Here is a 17,014-nt window from a genome sequence, read left to right as displayed (position 1 = left end):
ACCCTAGTATTTCCTGTGTCACCCAATGACCCTAGTATTTCCTGTTTCACACAGTGACCCTAGTATTTCCTGTGTCACCTAATGACCCTCGTATTTCCTGTGTCACCCAATGACCCTAGTATTTCCTGTTTCACCCAGTGACCCTAGTATTTCCTGTTTCACACAGTGACCCTAGTATTTCCTGTGTCACCTAATGACCCTCGTATTTCCTGTGTCACCCAATGACCCTAGTATTTCCTGTTTCACACAGTGACCCTAGTATTTCCTGTTTCACCCAGTGACCCTAGTTATTTAGGGTACACCCCAAAAGAGTGAGAAAGATCAAAAATAGAACAATGGCTGGGTAAGGTCGGTATCCATCTCTATTCTGCACAAGGTACGGAAAAGTCCTGTGTCACCCAATGACCCTAGTATTTCCTGTTTCACCCAGTGACCCTAGTATTTCCTGTGTCACCCAGTGACCCTAGTATTTCCTGTGTCACCCAGTGACCCTAGTATTTCCTGTGTCACCCAGTGACCCTAGTATTTCCTGTGTCACCCAGTAACCCTAGTATTTCCTGTGTCACCCAGTGACCCTAGTATTTCCTGTGTCACCCAGTGACCCTAGTATTTCCTGTGTCACACAGTGACCCTAGTATTTCCTGTGTCATGTGATGTTCAGGTTTCTTTATCTCTTGTTATCAACCTTGGTTTAGTATCTGACCATGCTTGTTCACTACCTGACCTGTCCCCATTTACAAGATTGTCTATCAATTCTGTAATACACCGTTTATTTTTCTGTCACTTGCATGTGTTTATCCAAGATCCACAACCTGGAAACCATCCTACAGAAAAGCCCATCACCCCTCACGGGGTGTGTCTGAGGGCTGCAACATGCAGTAAAGCCCATCACTAGAGTTGAGTGGACACCTGGATGTCCGTGTTCGGCCGAACTTGAAAAAAAAGTCCGGGTCCGTGACCCGGACTTTTTCCGAACTTTACCCGAACACCGAACCCCATTGAAGTCAATGGGGACCCGAACTTTTAGGAACTAAAATGGCTCTAAAACACCAATGGAAAGGGCTAGAGTGCTTCAAATGGCAGCAAAATGTAGTTAAGAGCATGGCAAGTGCTCTGCAAACAAATGTGGATAGGGAAATAACTTAAAACAACAAAACAAACAGAAAAATAAAACAATTTTCTTCATCTGTGAAGGACGAGGCCCATATGGAGTAGGAGGGAGGTTGAGGTGGCGGTGGATATGGCGGTGTAGGTGGAAGCGGCGGTGGAGGGTGATGAGGTAGCCAACACTGCTTTTTTTTTAGTCATTTTAAATGAGGGTACACCCCAAAAGAGTGAGAAAGATCAAAAATATAACAATGGCTGGGTAAGGTCGGTATCCATCTCTATTCTGCACAAGGTACGGAAAAGTCCTGTGGGATCCATGCCTGGTTCATTTTAATGAACGTAAGCTTGTCCACATTGTCTCTGGACAGGCGGCTGCGCTTGTCTGTGATAACGCCCCCAGCCGTGCTAAATACACGTTCAGATAATACACTGGCTGCAGGGCACGCCAGCACCTCCAAGGCGTAAAGGGCAAGCTCAGGCCATGTGCCCAATTTGGAGACCCAGAAGTTGAAGGGGGCAGACCCGTCATTCACTACATGTAGGCGTGTGCACACATACTGCTCCACCATGTTGGTGAAATGCTGCCTCCTGCTAAGACGTTCCATATGAGCTGCTGGTGCTGCTGTTTGTTGTGGCGTGCTGACAAAGCTTTTCCACATTTCAGCCATGCTAACCCTGCCTTCTGAGGTGCTGGCGGTGCCCTGGTTGCGTTGGCGACCTCTTCCTCCTCCTCCTCTGCCTTGGCCTTGTGCTTCCAATGTGGCCCCGCTGTCAGGTGGGAATGCCAGCAGCATCGCGTCTACCAGCGTGCGCTTGTACTCGCGCATCTTGCGATCACGCTCCAGTGAGTGAATTAAGGACGGTACGTTGTCCTTGTAACGGGGATCCAGCAGCGTGGCCACCCAGTAATCAGCACAAGTTAGAATGTGGGCAACTCGGCGGTCGTTGTGGAGACACTGCAGCATGTAATTGCTCATGTGTGCCAGGCTGCCCAGAGGCAAGAAAAGGCTGTCCTCTGTGGGAGGTGTATCGTCTGTTTCCTCTGTATCCCCCCAGCCGCGCATCAGTGATGGCCATGAGCTGGCCTGGGTGCCACCCTGCTGTGAACATGGTTCCATCTCCTCCTCCATCTCCTCCTCCTCATCCTCCAGAACTGTGCCCCTGCTGGACAATTGTGTCCCTGGCGTTTGTGTGTGCAGGAACCCACCCTCGGAGCCCCTTGCGAATGACTGCCCTGAAAGCCTTGGAAATGTTACCTCTTCATCCTCCTCCTCCTCCCCTCCTCATCCTGTGCCACATCCTCTTCCATCATCGCCCGAATCGTTTTTTGAAGGAGGCATAGAAGTGGGATAGTTAAGCTGACAACGGCGTCATCGGCACTGGCCATGTTGGTGGAGTACTCAAAACAGCGCAACAAGGCACACAGGTCTCGCATGGAGGCCCAGTTATTGGTGGTGAAGTGGTGCTGTTCCGCAGAGCGACTCACGCGTGTGTGCTGCAGCTGAAACTCCACTATGGCCTGCTGCTGCTCGCACAGACTTTCCAGCATGTGCAAGGTGGAGTTCCACCTTGTGGGCACGTCACATATGAGGTGGTGAGCGGGAAGTCCGAAGTTACGCTGCAGCGCTGACAGGCGAGCAGCAGCAGGGTGAGAACACAGATGGCCCGCACTTTCTGCAGCAGCTCTGACATATCGGGGTAATTTTTAAGGAACCTCTGCACCACCAAATTCAGCACATGCGCCAGGCAAGGGATGTGCGTCAAACCGGCTAGGCCCAGAGCTGCTATGAGATTTCGCCCGTTATCGCACACCACCAGGCCGGGCTTGAGGCTCGCTGGCAGCAACCACTCATTTTCCTGCTGTTCCATGCTCCTCCACAACTCCTGCGCGGTGTGTGGTTTTTCCCCCAAACAGGCAAGTTTTAAAACTGCCCTGGCTGTGCTGAAGTTGGTGGTGAAGGTGTTACGCTGACCGAATAAGGAGGCGGTAGAGGATGAGGAAGAGGAGTAGGAGGAGTTCGGAACCGAAGGCAAACTGAAGCGCCCTGCAATCCTCGGCGGTGTAAGATGCGCCCCCCAAAAATTTGAAAGGTGTATCTCACACGTACCGATACAGACTATGCCGCAATTTAATTTTTTTTTACCCCAAAAGTGTGTATATTGAATAGCGGAATATAAAAAAGTATATAAAATTGGTGATTTTTCAATTGCACATGTGAACACAGCAGTGTCTTATGTTTTATGTCACGGTCAGCAGCAGGCTATGAAGGGAAAAAAAAAATTCCCCTTTAACTTTGTAATTTTTAAATAGCAGATTAGAACAGCAATCTGTAGTAAAATATAGTTGAACGCTGCACACAACAGACTGATAAAAATATATATTTTTTCTCCCTCCTCCTCCTCCTCCTCAGTGGGCTCAAGTGAGGGCAAAAAGATCGTTCACTGCACCACCCCCCACACAGCAAAATCAATGTAGATCGCTAACGGACGATTGTTCTGTCCTGTGTCTCCTATCTGTCCCTGCCTAATCTCTCCAGCCTGTCCCTAAAATGCTCAAATATCTTTCCCTGCCTACACTCCGACCTGTTACTGCATTATTTTCGGGCACAATGTTGTTTTACCCTGTCTGTCCCTAATCAGCAGCAGCCAGCACCGTTATGTGTGCTCTCTCCCTACACTACAGCAGACTGACGCACCGCGCTGTGTCTCTAGCTTATAAAGACCTGGGTCACATGCTTCAGCTGGCCAATCACAGCCATGCCATTAGTAGGCATGGCTGTGATGGCTTCTTTGGCACACCAGTTAAACGCTTGTTGATTGGCTGTTGAAAGCCCGCCATTAAAAGCGCGCCATTACATACAAAACAGGAAATAAAATGACCGAACACGGATTTTAAACCCGAACATACAGTAAAGTTTTCGGGTCCGTGTCCGGGAAGCAAAAATCCAATTATCCGGTACGGACCCGAATAATACAGTTCGTGTTCGCTCAACACTACCCATCACCCTTTGCAGGATTTGTCCAAGGGCTGCAATCAGGGAGCCGTCCTGAGGTATAGCCTATCATCCCTTGTAGGGTGTATGACCGAGGGCTGCAATCTGGCAGCAGTCCTGCAGTAAAGCCCATCACCCCTTGCAGGGGTTGTCCAAGAATCTCAACCTGGGAACCATCCTGCAGTAAAGCCCATCACCCCTTGCAGGTTATTTTTTGAGGACTGCAACCTGGGAGCTGACCTGCAGTAAAGCTCATCACCCCTTGTGAGGTGTGTCTGAGGGCTGAAACCTGGGAGCCATTTTGCAGTAAAGCCCATCACCCTCTGCAGGGTGTGTCTGAGGGCTGCTCTGCAAAAAAGCCCATCAACCCTTGTAGGGTGTGTTCCAAACACTGCAGCCTAGGAGCTACCCTGCAGTAAAGCCCATCACCCCTTGCAGGATGCTCTGGTGAATACCAGTTGGTTCTTTAAAGCCCTGCTCATTGACTCATGCCTCCACCGAACATGCATATGGCACAAATGGACCACACAACTTAGGTCCACAGCAGACAAAGATAAGCTGGATTCAAAGAGAACTAATGTGCCACAAAAAACAGGGGGGGGGGGGGAAACTATCTGTTCTGGGTCAGTTCTAGAAGACAAAAGCTCCCCATAGATATTACAGTCTGACCTTACAATTTACGCGCTACCAGCTTTAGATTTACCAACACTTTGTAATATGAGGACCTACCTAAACTATCCCATTAATCTGTATCCAGTTAGGCAAGTACTTGCACCACATATTTGTTGGTAGATCCAAAGAAGAATGCAGTTAAATTGGTATGTACAGTATCTCACAAAAGTGAGTACACCCCTCACATTTCTGTAAATATTTTATTCTATCTTTTCATGTGACAACACTGAAGAAATGACACTTTGCTACAATGTAAAGTAGTGAGTGTACAGCTTGTATAACAGTGTAAATTTGCTGTCCCCTCAAAATAACTCAACACACAGCCATTAATGTCTAAACCACTGGCAACAAAAGTGAGTACACCCCTAAGTGACAATGTCCAAATTGGGCCCCAAAGTGTCATATTTTGTGTGGCCACCATTATTTTCCAGCACTGCCTTAAGCCTCTTGGGCATGGAGTTCACCAGAGCTTCACAGGTTGCCACTGGAGTCCTCATCCCCTCCATGACAACATCGTAGAGCTGGTGGATGTTAGAGATCTTGCACTCCTCCACCTTCTGTTTGAGGATGCCCCACAGATGTTTAATAGGGTTTAGGTCTGGAGACATGCTTGACCACTCCATCACCTTTACCCTCAGCTTCTTTAGCAAGGCAGTGGTTGTCTTGGAGGTGTTTGGGGTCGTTATCATGTGATAATACTGTCCTGTGGCCCAGTCTCTGAAGGGAGGGGATCATTCTCTGCTTAACCACTTTACCACTAGAGGATTTTGCTGTCTTACGTCTGGGCCACTTTTTGCGATTTGGCACTTAGCGACTTTAACTGACAATTGCGTGGTCGTGCGACGCCGCACCCAAACAAAATTTACGTCCTTTTTTTCACACAAACAGAGCTTTCTTTTGGTGGTATTTGATCACCTGTGCAATATTTTGATCATGCGCTATAAACAAAAAAAAGAGGGACAATTTTGCAAAAATAACAATATTTTCACATTTTTTTATATGAAATTCCCCCCCAAAAAATGTAAAAATCAAAATTTTTTAAATTTTTGGCCAATTTGTTTTCTGCTACTTATGTTTGGTAAAAAAATCACAATAAGCATATTTTGATTGGTTTGCGCAAAAGTTATTGCATTTACTAACTACGGGAAATTTATGTAATTTTTGGTGTTTTTTTTTTTAACTAGTAATGGCGGCGATCTGCAATTTTTTTTGCGGGACTGCGACATTGCGGCGGACAGATCGGACCCCTGACTGACATTTTTGACACTTTTGGGGTTACCAGTGACATTACTACAGTAATCAGTGCTATAAATATGCACTGTTACTGTAAAATTACACTGGGAGGGAAGGGGTTTAATTTTATTGGAGAGGGAGGGGTTAATGTATGCCTGGTGCTTACTGACGTGTGGGGGGGGAGGGGACTGTGTGACACAAGGACAGATCAGATGTTCAGCTATGCTGAACCCTGCAATCTGTCCCTGCCTGTCACTTAGGAGATCCGCCCGCTCTGTTTACACAAGCGGGCGGATCTCCACACTCGATTCCCTGACGATCGGGGAAGAGCGGCGGCGATCGCCGCCGCTCCTCTCCTGGCCCGACTCCCGCTGTGACTCAATACAGAGGGAGCGAGCCTCCGGCGGCGCACGTGCGCCGCCGAGGAAGGTGAATGTTTGGCGACGTAGGTCTATGTCGTCAGACGTTATCGAGCCTCTTTGCCGCAGTAGTGCTCGAGTGAGCAGACAGCAAGTGGTTAAAGTGGAGTTCCACCCATTTTAGTCACTTTAGATGTATGTAATCCCCTTTAAAACGACTTTTACCGATGGAAAGTTTTTTTTTTTTGTTGCTAGTAAATACCTGATTTTCTGCTTTATTTATCCTCTTCTCACTTCCGGGTCTGGTCGGTGATTACGTCATTCGGCGATTCGCAGTGTGTGCTGGGATGGCATGAAATCTCGCATTATTACACAGGAGATGAGCTGCACTACGTGCTCTGCCCCGCCTCCGCCCCACCTCCTCTCCGCCTCCTCTCAGTAAGCTGTATGTATGTAGTGTATTGAGGCTGTGCTCCGCCCCGCCTCCGCTCCGCCTCCTCTCAGTGAGCTCAGTGAGGATATAATGCTTTCAGTCCTCGCTCACTGAGCGGAGGCGGGGCGGAGCACGGCCTCAATACACTACATACATACAGCTCACTGAGAGGAGGCGGGGCGGAGGCGGGGCAGAGCACGCAGTACAGCTCATCTCCTGTGTAATAATGTGAGATTTCATGCCCTGAGATAAATCCCAGCACACACTGCGAATCGCCGAATGACGTAATCGCCGACCGGACCCGGAAGTGAGAAGAGGATAAATAAAGCAGAAAATCAGGTATTTACTAGCAAAAAATAAAAAATAAACTTTCCATTGGTAAAAGTAGTTTTAAAGGGGATTACATACATCTAAAGTGACTAAAATGGGTGGAACTCCACTTTAAGTATGTCACAGTACATGTTGGTATCATGGTTCCCTCAATGAACTGTAGCTCCCCATTGCTGGCAGCACTCATGCAGCCCCAGACCATGACACTCCCACCACCATGCCTGACTGTAGGAAGACACACTTGTCTTTGTACTCCTCACCTGGTTGCACCATTTGAACCAAATAGGTTTATCTTGGTCTCATCAGAGCACAGGAGATGGTTCCAGTAATCCATGTCCTTAGTCTGCTTGTCTTCAGCAAACTGTTTGTGGGCTTTCTTCAGCATCATCTTTAGAAGAGGCTTCCTTCTGGGACGACAGCCATGCAGACCAGTTTGATGCAGAGTGCAGTGTATGGTCTTGGCCACCGTGCTGCAGCTCAGTTTCAGAGTCTTGGCAATCTTCTTATAGCCTAGGCCATCTTTATGTAGAGCAACAATTATTTTTTTTCAGATCCTTAGAGAGTTCTTTGCCATGAGGTGCCATGTTGAACTTCCGGTTACCAGTATGAGAGAGTGAGAGCGATAACACCAAGTTTAACACACCTGCCCCCCATTCACACCTGTGACCTTGTAACACTAATGAGTCACATGACACCGGGGAGGGAAAATGGCTAATTGGACCCAATATGGACATTGTCTCTTAGGGGTGTACTCACTTTTGTTGCCAGCAGTTTAGACATTAATAGCTGTATGTTGAGTTATTTTGAGGGGACAGTAAATTTACACTGTTATACAAGCTGTACACTCACTACTTTACATTGTAGCAAAGTCTCATTTCTTCAGTGTTGTCACATGAAAACATAGAATAAAATATTTACAAAAATGTGAAGGGTGTACTTACTTTTGTGAGATACTGTATGTGGTGAGCCTAAGTAGAAGCAGGTTTTTTTTTTTTTTTTTTTTCAGCGGGAACGTGGGCAGTTCTGGCACCCTCAGCACTGAATCTATCTATTGGCAAGGGGTGCTGGGGTGTGCTAGAGGGTCTATTGATGCTGGCTGCTGGAGGATCTATTGTTGCTTTGGGGGAATCTATTGGTGAAGGAAGGGTCTATTGTTAGAGGAGAGAAGGAGAGATGACCTGGTGCCGCACATCCACAAGGTTGTGTGATAATGAGAGAGACCACCTCAGCCAGGGCTCCAGCCAGGCCACGCCCCCAACATGTTTCCCTTAGTCATGGGTCTGTTGTTGCTGGGGAGGTCTTATGTTGCTGGAAGGAAGGATCTACTATTAAGGGAGAGGTCTATTGTTGTTGCTGGCTGCTGGAGGGTCTATTAATGCTGGCTGATGGGGGATCTATTGTTGCTGGTGGGGGCCTATTGTTCCTGAGCTATATCTGTTATTAGCGGGTCTATTGTTGCTTGGGGGATCTTTTGTTGCTGGTTACCAGTGATCTATTTTACTGCTTTTTATATTATCTTTAACAAATTCCGTACAAATTACTTAGCATCACAAAATTATACTTGGTTCTGTTTTCTCTAAAAAAGGGTGCTATTGGGGGGGGGGGGGTTAGGGGGTAGAATCAAGGGGCGGTGCTTATAGGTGGGTTTCTTATAAGTGATCACATTCCCTCTGTTCTCAGCTGTATAAGAGCTGGGGGGAGGAGAAGCAGCAGCACACTGAGCTTCCCATTGAATGACTGTGTAGGTGGGTCAGACAAATGTGTGATCGTTGGAGGAGAGCAGGCTGAGTTCCCAGCTTAGCTAGAGAACTGACCACAGTGTGTCCTCTCCTACTTAGTGTGGTCAGTTTTTAATGGTAAAGCAGAGGGACTGGTAGGAACACCAGGGATTTCACATAAAGGAAGCAATGCAAAAAGAACAGGAGACTTTCCCATACAAGTACATGGTACAGCAGTCACATACCAGGAATATGAAATGTTGGGGGTAACAAAAGCTTTAGGAGTTAATTATTATTTTATTATTTCATATTAATAATTTATTTTATTTGTTTAAGATGGTTTTTAATTATGTGTGTATTTATTTTACATGTATTTATTCATATATTATTACTATTTTTTATTTATTTATTTTTTTACATTTTTCGATTTGAGCAGAAAATCATGTAAAAACCGCGCAAATCATTATTTCTATGGGAATAAAAAAGTGTAAAATCTGCCCAATTCGAGCTACAAAAAAAAAAATCTCCAGAACTTTGTTGGGCTTCAGGCGTTTGACTTCAGGTGACTTGGGGTGGAGATGTAAACCGTCTCCATAGAGAATCATTGATTGTTTCTCCTCCAGCGTTTTGCTTTAAGGTTTAATTATTATTTATTTATTTTTACATATTAATAATTTATTTTATTTATTTATGATGGTTTTTAATTATTTGTGTATTTATTTGACATTTATTTATTCATATATTATTGCTATTTTTTATTTATTTATTTTTTACATTTTTTGACTTGAGCAGAAAATCTTGCAAAAGCCGCGCAAATCAGACATTTCCAGCATCTGCAGAAATTTTTCCAGGGGGGGGACATCATTTTAAGGTCAGCCATGCTCCGCCCCTTTTTAACATGGTCGTGAAGGGGAGGGGCTTAGTCATTATCACATAAAGCACAGTCATTCAAAGGTTTGATAAACCTGATGCAAAAGCAAAGCTGACCCTCTTTGTTTTGGGTTTGTGCAGGCGGGCGCATGCGTGCACGTGACATCAGTACGTGCTGTGACATCACGTACATGGCTGCTGATGTCAGTCACCACGCAAGCTGCGACTCGCAAATATTTATTTTTAAAGGGGAAAAAATAAGCCGCTCTTTACCAGTTTTCAGAGCGCTGATTGCCGCTCACGTGACCCGCCGCCTCTCTCCTCCTCTCGGCCTCTCCCCCTCCCCTCCACTCCCGACTCACATCAGCGTCCTCTGCCCCGCCCACTGCAGGCAGCTGTCAGACAGGGAGAGAAGAGAGCTGGCGGGTCACGTGAGCGGCTATTGGCGCTCAGAAAACTGGTAAAGAACGGCTTATTTTTTTAAAACACAGACACAGGGGCACACAGGATTATTAAACAGACCAAACAGAATTGTATAAAGTGGCTTAACAACCACTTTAAAGGGGAAGTTGAGATTCCGGGGGGGGGGGGCACTTACCCCCCCCTATGCGGACGCCCATGGTGGGCAGGTTATATAGGTGAAGTGGGGGGGGGTGAGGTTGAGTGGGCAGCTTATGTTGAGGTAGGAAAAAGATGGGATGGGGGGCTGTATCAGGGAGGTGGGCAGGGTAGAGGTGGGTGGCAGGATAAATAAAGGTGATCAGCCTGAAGGTGGGTGGGCAGTCTATAATAAGGAGGTGGGAATGGTGAAGATGGATGGTCAGGTTGTGTAGAGAGGCAGGATGGAGGTGGATAGGCACACTACAGTATATAGGGAAAGGAAGGCAAGATGAAGTCAGGAAGACAGGTTTTGTAGGGGCAGGACGGAGGTGGATGGATATTCTATAAATGGGAGGTGGGCAGAAATGGAAAGGTTATGCGGAGGCAGAATATAGTTGGGTGGGCAGGCTATATAAGGGAAGTGGGCAGGGTATAAATGGGTGGCAATGTTGCGCAGAGACAGAAAGAAGATCAGTGAACAGGGTATGTGGGTGGGAAGTCTATATAGCATTGGGTAGGCAGGCAGAATGAGGTGGAGGCAGGTGGTTAGGCAGGCAGTACAGGGTGGGGGCAGGATGGATTTAGGGTTCTAGTATAGAGCTGGGTAGGTAGGCAGTACAGGGTCAGGTTAGAATGGACTTGCGTTAGGAGTCAGTACGGAATTGGGTTGGTAGAACTGAGTTGGGTAGGCAGGTGGTTCAGGGTTTGGGGCAGCATGGAGGCAGTCATTCTGGGTGGATGAAGTATGGGGTGGGGGCAGGATAGAGTTGAGTAGGCAGGCAGTATAGAGTGGGGGCACTGTGGAGATGGGTGAGAAGTCTATATAGGGCAGTTGGATAGGCAGACAGTACAGGTTTGGTGCAGGATGGATTTAGGCTGGCAGTAGGGAGCTGGGTAGGCAGGCAGTAGGTAGGAATGAAAGAAAGGAAAGCCCCTCAGGTGTAGTAGTTAAGCCTGGTGCAGGTCAGATCCGTCATCCGAGATAGTAGAAATCAAAAAGTGTGACCGCACACAAAGCAATTAGTTGAAATCAATAAATTCCTTTATTCCTCGTAGGTGAATCCATACAGACAGTGCAAATACAGACATGTCAGGTTGACGCGTTTCACCATATAGACGATCGCTTACTCATAACCACACAGTAAGACATCGGTAGCCGGCTGGCATTTGTAGATAAACAAACAGGTGATAATGGAATGGTCTAATCAAGCACACCTAGAAACAATTATTTAAATGATGCACAAGCATCCTACTGAAACCACGTGTCACCTGAAAACAAAATGATACAAAAATAAATAAAGGTGCAATAGAACTAACTCAACATGTTTTGCTTGTTAACCACTTCAGCCCCGGAAGATTTTACCCCCTTCCTGACCAGGGCCTATTTTGCGATTCGGCACTGCGTGACTTTAACGGACAATTGCGCGGTCGTGCGACACTGTACCTAAACGACTTTGACGTCCTTTTTTTCCCACAAACAGAGCTTTCTTTTGGTGGTATTTGATCACCTGTGCGATTTTTTGATCATGCGCTATAAACAAAAAAAGAGCGTCAATTTTTCAAAAATAACAATATTTTTCACATTTTTTATATGAAATATCCCAAAAAAAATGTAAAAATCAAAATTTTTTAACATTTTCGGCCAAATTGTTTTATGCTACATATGTTTGGTAAAAAAAATCGCAAAAAGCGTATTTTGATTGGTTTGCGCAAAAGTTATCGCGTTTGCTAACAAAGGGAAAGATTTTAGTTGTTTTTTTTTTTTTTAATGAGTAATGACGGCGATCTGCGATTTTTTCGCGGTAATGCGACAGTGCGGCGGACAGATCGGACCCCTGACTGACATTTTTGACACTTTTGGGGTTACTAGTGACATTACTACAGTAATCAGTTCTATACATATGCACTGTTACTGTAAAAATGACACTGGCAGTGAAGGGGTTAACTTTATTGGAGAGGGAGGGGTTAAGTGTGTCCTAGGGGCGTGATTCTAACTGTGATTGGACATGGCTACTGGTGTAAGAACAGAGATCAATGGTCCTACATAGTAGAACCGTCTGATCTCCATTCTTACACAGGGAAGAATGACAGGCGGCTTTGTTTACATTAGCCGCCTGCCTTTCTTCCGGTGTCACGGACGATCACGAGTGCCCGGTGGACATCGGGTCCGCCGGGCACAGGCGCGGGGGGGGGCCTCCGGCGGCGCTCACTCGCTCCCTAGAAGCCTCACAGGCTAGCGACGTAGACCTACGTCGCTCTGCCTGTGAGGGGCTGACCGCCGCAGCTGCGGCGGTCGGCAAGTGGTTAAATAGAAGGTTGGTCGCAAGTAACATAGACTAACTGTGCACCAAATCAAGTGAAGCAAACATAAAGCGCATGGTGAAAAAGAAAATTAATTTTCACTTTCACTATGTGCTTTATGTTGGGGGTATAAATATATATTAATACTACAGTGGTGTAGTAGTTAGCACTTTCACTTAGCAGCAAGAGGGTCGCTGGTTCAAATCCCAACCACAACACTGCCTGCCTGGAGTTTGCATGTTCTCCCTGTGCCTGCGTGGGTTTCCTCCAGGTTCTCCGGTTTCCTCCCACACTCCAAAGACATGCTGGTAGGTTAATTGGATCCTGTATAAAAAAAAAAAAAAAAAAAAAATTGGCCCTACTGTGTATGAATGTGAGTTAGGAACCTTAGATTGTAAGCTCCTTGAGGGCAGGGACTGATGTGAATGTGTAATGTATATGTAAAGCGCTGCGTAAATTGACTGCGCTATATAAGTACTTGAAATAAATAAATAAATAATAATAAGTGCGAGCCGAAAAGACCTCTAGTCTTATATTGAAGACAAAATAGTTACAAAAAAGACCTCATAAGAGGAAACAACCAAATACCTAAATACAAATTGTTGATAAAAACATGTAGTATAAAGACCTATGCATAACAATCTTAACAGGAAAGTTACAAAGTTGCAATTTAAAAATTCTTCTTGATATCTAGTCACAAAAAAGAAAAAAAAAAAAAAAAAGGAAAGAAGAAAATAACACCGATAAATCACCTAGACATACATCTGTCGATTTTATAACTACATGAGCGATAATATAATAAATAAACATAAAATTAGATAGGAATGTATGTGACAATAATAAATCATGTATCTAAATTTATGTATAGGTAACCTAGAAGATGCACAAGGAAACACACGTGATCTAAACATATATGTCAAGGTAAAAAGATAAAAGTTGTACGATTAAACGTGTGTGCATCAAAAGGTTTTGTTACAATCATAAATATAATTGGATTGAAAAAATACAGTGCATTGCGAAAGTATTCGGCCCCCTTGAACTTTTTGACCTTTTGCCACATTTCAGGCTTCAAACATAAAGATATAAAACTGTAATTTTTTGTGAAGAATCAACAACCAGTGGGACACAATCATGAAGTGGAACGAAATTTATTGGATATTTCAAACTTTTTTAACAAATAAAAAACTGAAAAATTGGGCGTGGAAAATTATTCAGCCCCCTTAAGTTAATACTTTGTAGCGCCACCTTTTGCTGCGATTATAGCTGTAAGTCGCTTGGGGTATGTCTCTATCAGTTTTGCACATCGAGAGACTGACATTTTTGCCCATTCCTCCTTGCAAAACAGCTCAAGCTCAGTGAGGTTGGATGGAGAGCGTTTGTGAACGGCAGTTTTCAGTTCTTTCCACAGATTCTCGATTGGATTCAGGTCTGGACTTTGACTTGGCCATTCTAACACCTGGATATGTTTATTTGTGAACCATTCCATTTTAGATTTTGCTTCATGTTTTGGATCATTGTCTTGTTGGAAGACAAATCTCCGTCCCAGTCTCAGGTCTTTTGCAGACTCCATCAGGTTTTCTTCCAGAATGGTCCTGTATTTGGCTCCATCCATCTTCCCATCAATTTTAACCATTTTCCCTGTCCCTGTTGAAGAAAAGCAGGCCCAAACCATGATGCTGCCACCACCATGTCTGACAGTGGGGATGGTGTGTTCAGGGTGATGAGCTGTGTTGCTTTTACGCCAAACATAACGTTTTGCATTGTTGCCAAAAAGTTTGATTTTGGTTTCCTCTGACCAGAGCTCCTTCTTCCACGTGTTTGGTGTCTCCCAGGTGGCTTGTGGCAAACTTTAAACAATACTCTTTAATACTCTACAATACTCTTTATGGATATCTTTAAGAAATGGCTTTCTTCTTGCCACTCTTCCATAAAGGCCAGATTAGTGCAGTATACGACTGATTGTTGTCCTATGGACAGAGTCTCCCACCTTAGCTGTAGATCTCTGCAGTTCATCCAGAGTGATCATGGGCCTCTTGGCTGCATCTCTGATCAGTCTTCTCCTTGTATAAGCTGAAAGTTTAGAGGGACGGCCAGGTCTTCGTAGATTTGCAGTGGTCTGATACTCCTTCCATTTCAATATTATCGCTTGCATAGTGCTCTTTGGGATGTTTAAAGCTTGGGAAATCTTTTTGTATCCAAATCCGGCTTTAAACTTCTCCACAACAGTATCTCGGACCTACCTGGTGTGTTCCTTGTTCTTCATGATGCTCTCTGTGCTTTAAATGGACCTCTGAGACTATCACAGTGCAGGTGAATTTATACGGAGACTTGATTACACACAGGTGGATTCTATTTATCATCATTAGTCATTTAGGTCAACATTGGATCATTCAGAGATCCTCACTGAACTTCTGGAGAGAGTTTGCTGCACTGAAAGTAAAGGGGCTGAATAATTTTGCACGCCCAATTTTTCAGTTTTTTATTTGTTAACAAAGTTTAAAAATATCCAATAATTTCATTCCACTTCATGATTGTGTCCCACTTGTTGTTGATTCTTCACAAAAAATTACAGTTTTATATCTTTATGTTTGAAGCCTGAAATGTAGCAAAAGGTCGAAAAGTTCAAGGGGGCCGAATACTTTCGCAATGCACTGTATATATATATATATATATATATATATATATATATATATATACATATATATATACATACATAAAAAGTACAGGGGCGTGGCTTGGCGCGGAACGTGGATGGCCGCTTGAACTCTCAGCTCCCGGCCGGCGTGTGAAATTAAAGCTAAACTTTAGCCTTTCCCCTCCATCGACAACCCAGCAAAGATGATGGGGAGATCTAGTACCCACTCCTCACCCTCCAGATCGCGCTCACCCCACGGTCAGAGCTCCGGCAGCACCCGCAGCATTCCGGAACTCTTCCGGCAGCCTCAGCAGGTACGCGAGTCCCCGGCTCAGACCAAGGCCTACTCGGAAGCGCTCTGAGGTGCCTCCGCCCCGCAGTCTGTGACTAACCAACCGAGCACCATGCAGCAAGGAGACCCGAATTCGGCTATGGACGCGCTCTCCCCACCACAAAATTCCACACAATTGAGGCCAGTTACCTTCCCTGAAATGCGCTCCATAGCAGATGAGCTAAAGGCCTCATGGGCTATGGCTATAGCTGATCTTAGGAGGGACTTTAACTCTATCAACACAAGAGTTACTGAAGTAGAAGACAAAGTATTCTCTCAGGAGGACTCTATCCAAACCCTATCCCACTCAGTACAGTCCCATGACTCGCAATTCAGGGATATGCAAAGGCAACTCGAAGATTTGGATAATAGAGGCCGTCGCCATAACCTGCGCGTGAGAGGCATCCCAGAGTCGGTGGAACAAGCTCAGGTGACAAAAGCTACCATTGCCATTTTTAATGATGCATTGGGCAGACCACCTGAAGCCCCAATCGAGGTGGAACGCCTTCACAGGGCCCTCAGGCCTAAACCGAGAGACACTGACCCCCCTAGGGATATTGTCTGTTGTTTAGTCAACTTTAAGTTGAAGGAAGACATCTTAAGGAGGACAAGAGACCGTCACACCCTCCTGTATCAGGGATCTGATATTAAGATCTTCCAAGACCTGTCCCCAATAACTCTGCAATGCAGACGGGACATGAGACCCCTACTTGATTTATTACGAGCAAGAAACATCCAGTATCGGTGGAAATTCCCATTCTGCCTGTCTGCCTCGGCGAACGGACGCACAGCCAATCTGAAGATCCCAGAGGAATTGCATAACTTTTGCAATACACTTAACATACCTTATATAGAGCTTCCAGATTAGTACAGGCCGCTCAACTCTCGGTCCCTCCGTAGAACCAACTCCACCGACGCAATTCCGGAGAGAGACGAGTTCCATATAAGGCACCCAAGATCCGCATCTCCTGGACCTGCACCACCCACCCGAAGCACAATGCAAGACAGGCAAAGTCCAACCGCTTCCCCGGTTCACCGGCGTCCGAGACAAGAATGATATCTCAAGTACTACCCTCTATAAGTGCTCAATATATATCTGCAACCCCTCTCCCCTTTTTCTCTTACTTTTTCGCTGTCTCACTATATCCCCCCCACAAGACATTCCTCCACCTGCCCTCATATGTTTTTTTCCACAGACTCTGATCTACATTGATGTCTTCTCATGCTCCAGAATACATCACCCTCTCAAAGCTCACAGACTTCCGGATTCCTGCATCTCTGGACACAGATGAAGAACTTGCTGATGAGCCTAACTGAACCTCTCTACTGGTCGTCCCCCCGATGACAAGACTCGCTTCTCACCTGGTTGGGTAATGTACCTATCACCACATATGCAACCCTCCCTCAAAGTAGTTTCGCACCAACTACTTTG

General features: G+C 45.6%; 1 pseudogene across 1 annotated transcript in view; it reads right to left on the bottom strand.

Annotated features, from left to right (window-relative positions):
- Window positions 1-15,657, bottom strand: part of LOC309553110 — a 29,252-nt pseudogene extending 13,595 nt beyond the window's left edge. Inside the window, exon 1 of the transcript in view lies at window positions 15,648-15,657. The product of the transcript in view is annotated as an uncharacterized misc_RNA (transcript). The remainder of the gene's footprint in view (window positions 1-15,647) is intronic.
- Window positions 15,658-17,014: the final 1,357 nt, after the last annotated feature.

Source organism: Pelophylax lessonae, assembly GCF_965119305.1.
Source record: "Pelophylax lessonae genome assembly, chromosome: 4".
Lineage (NCBI taxonomy): Eukaryota > Metazoa > Chordata > Amphibia > Anura > Ranidae > Pelophylax > Pelophylax lessonae.
This window is presented reverse-complemented; position numbering and strand designations above follow the sequence as displayed.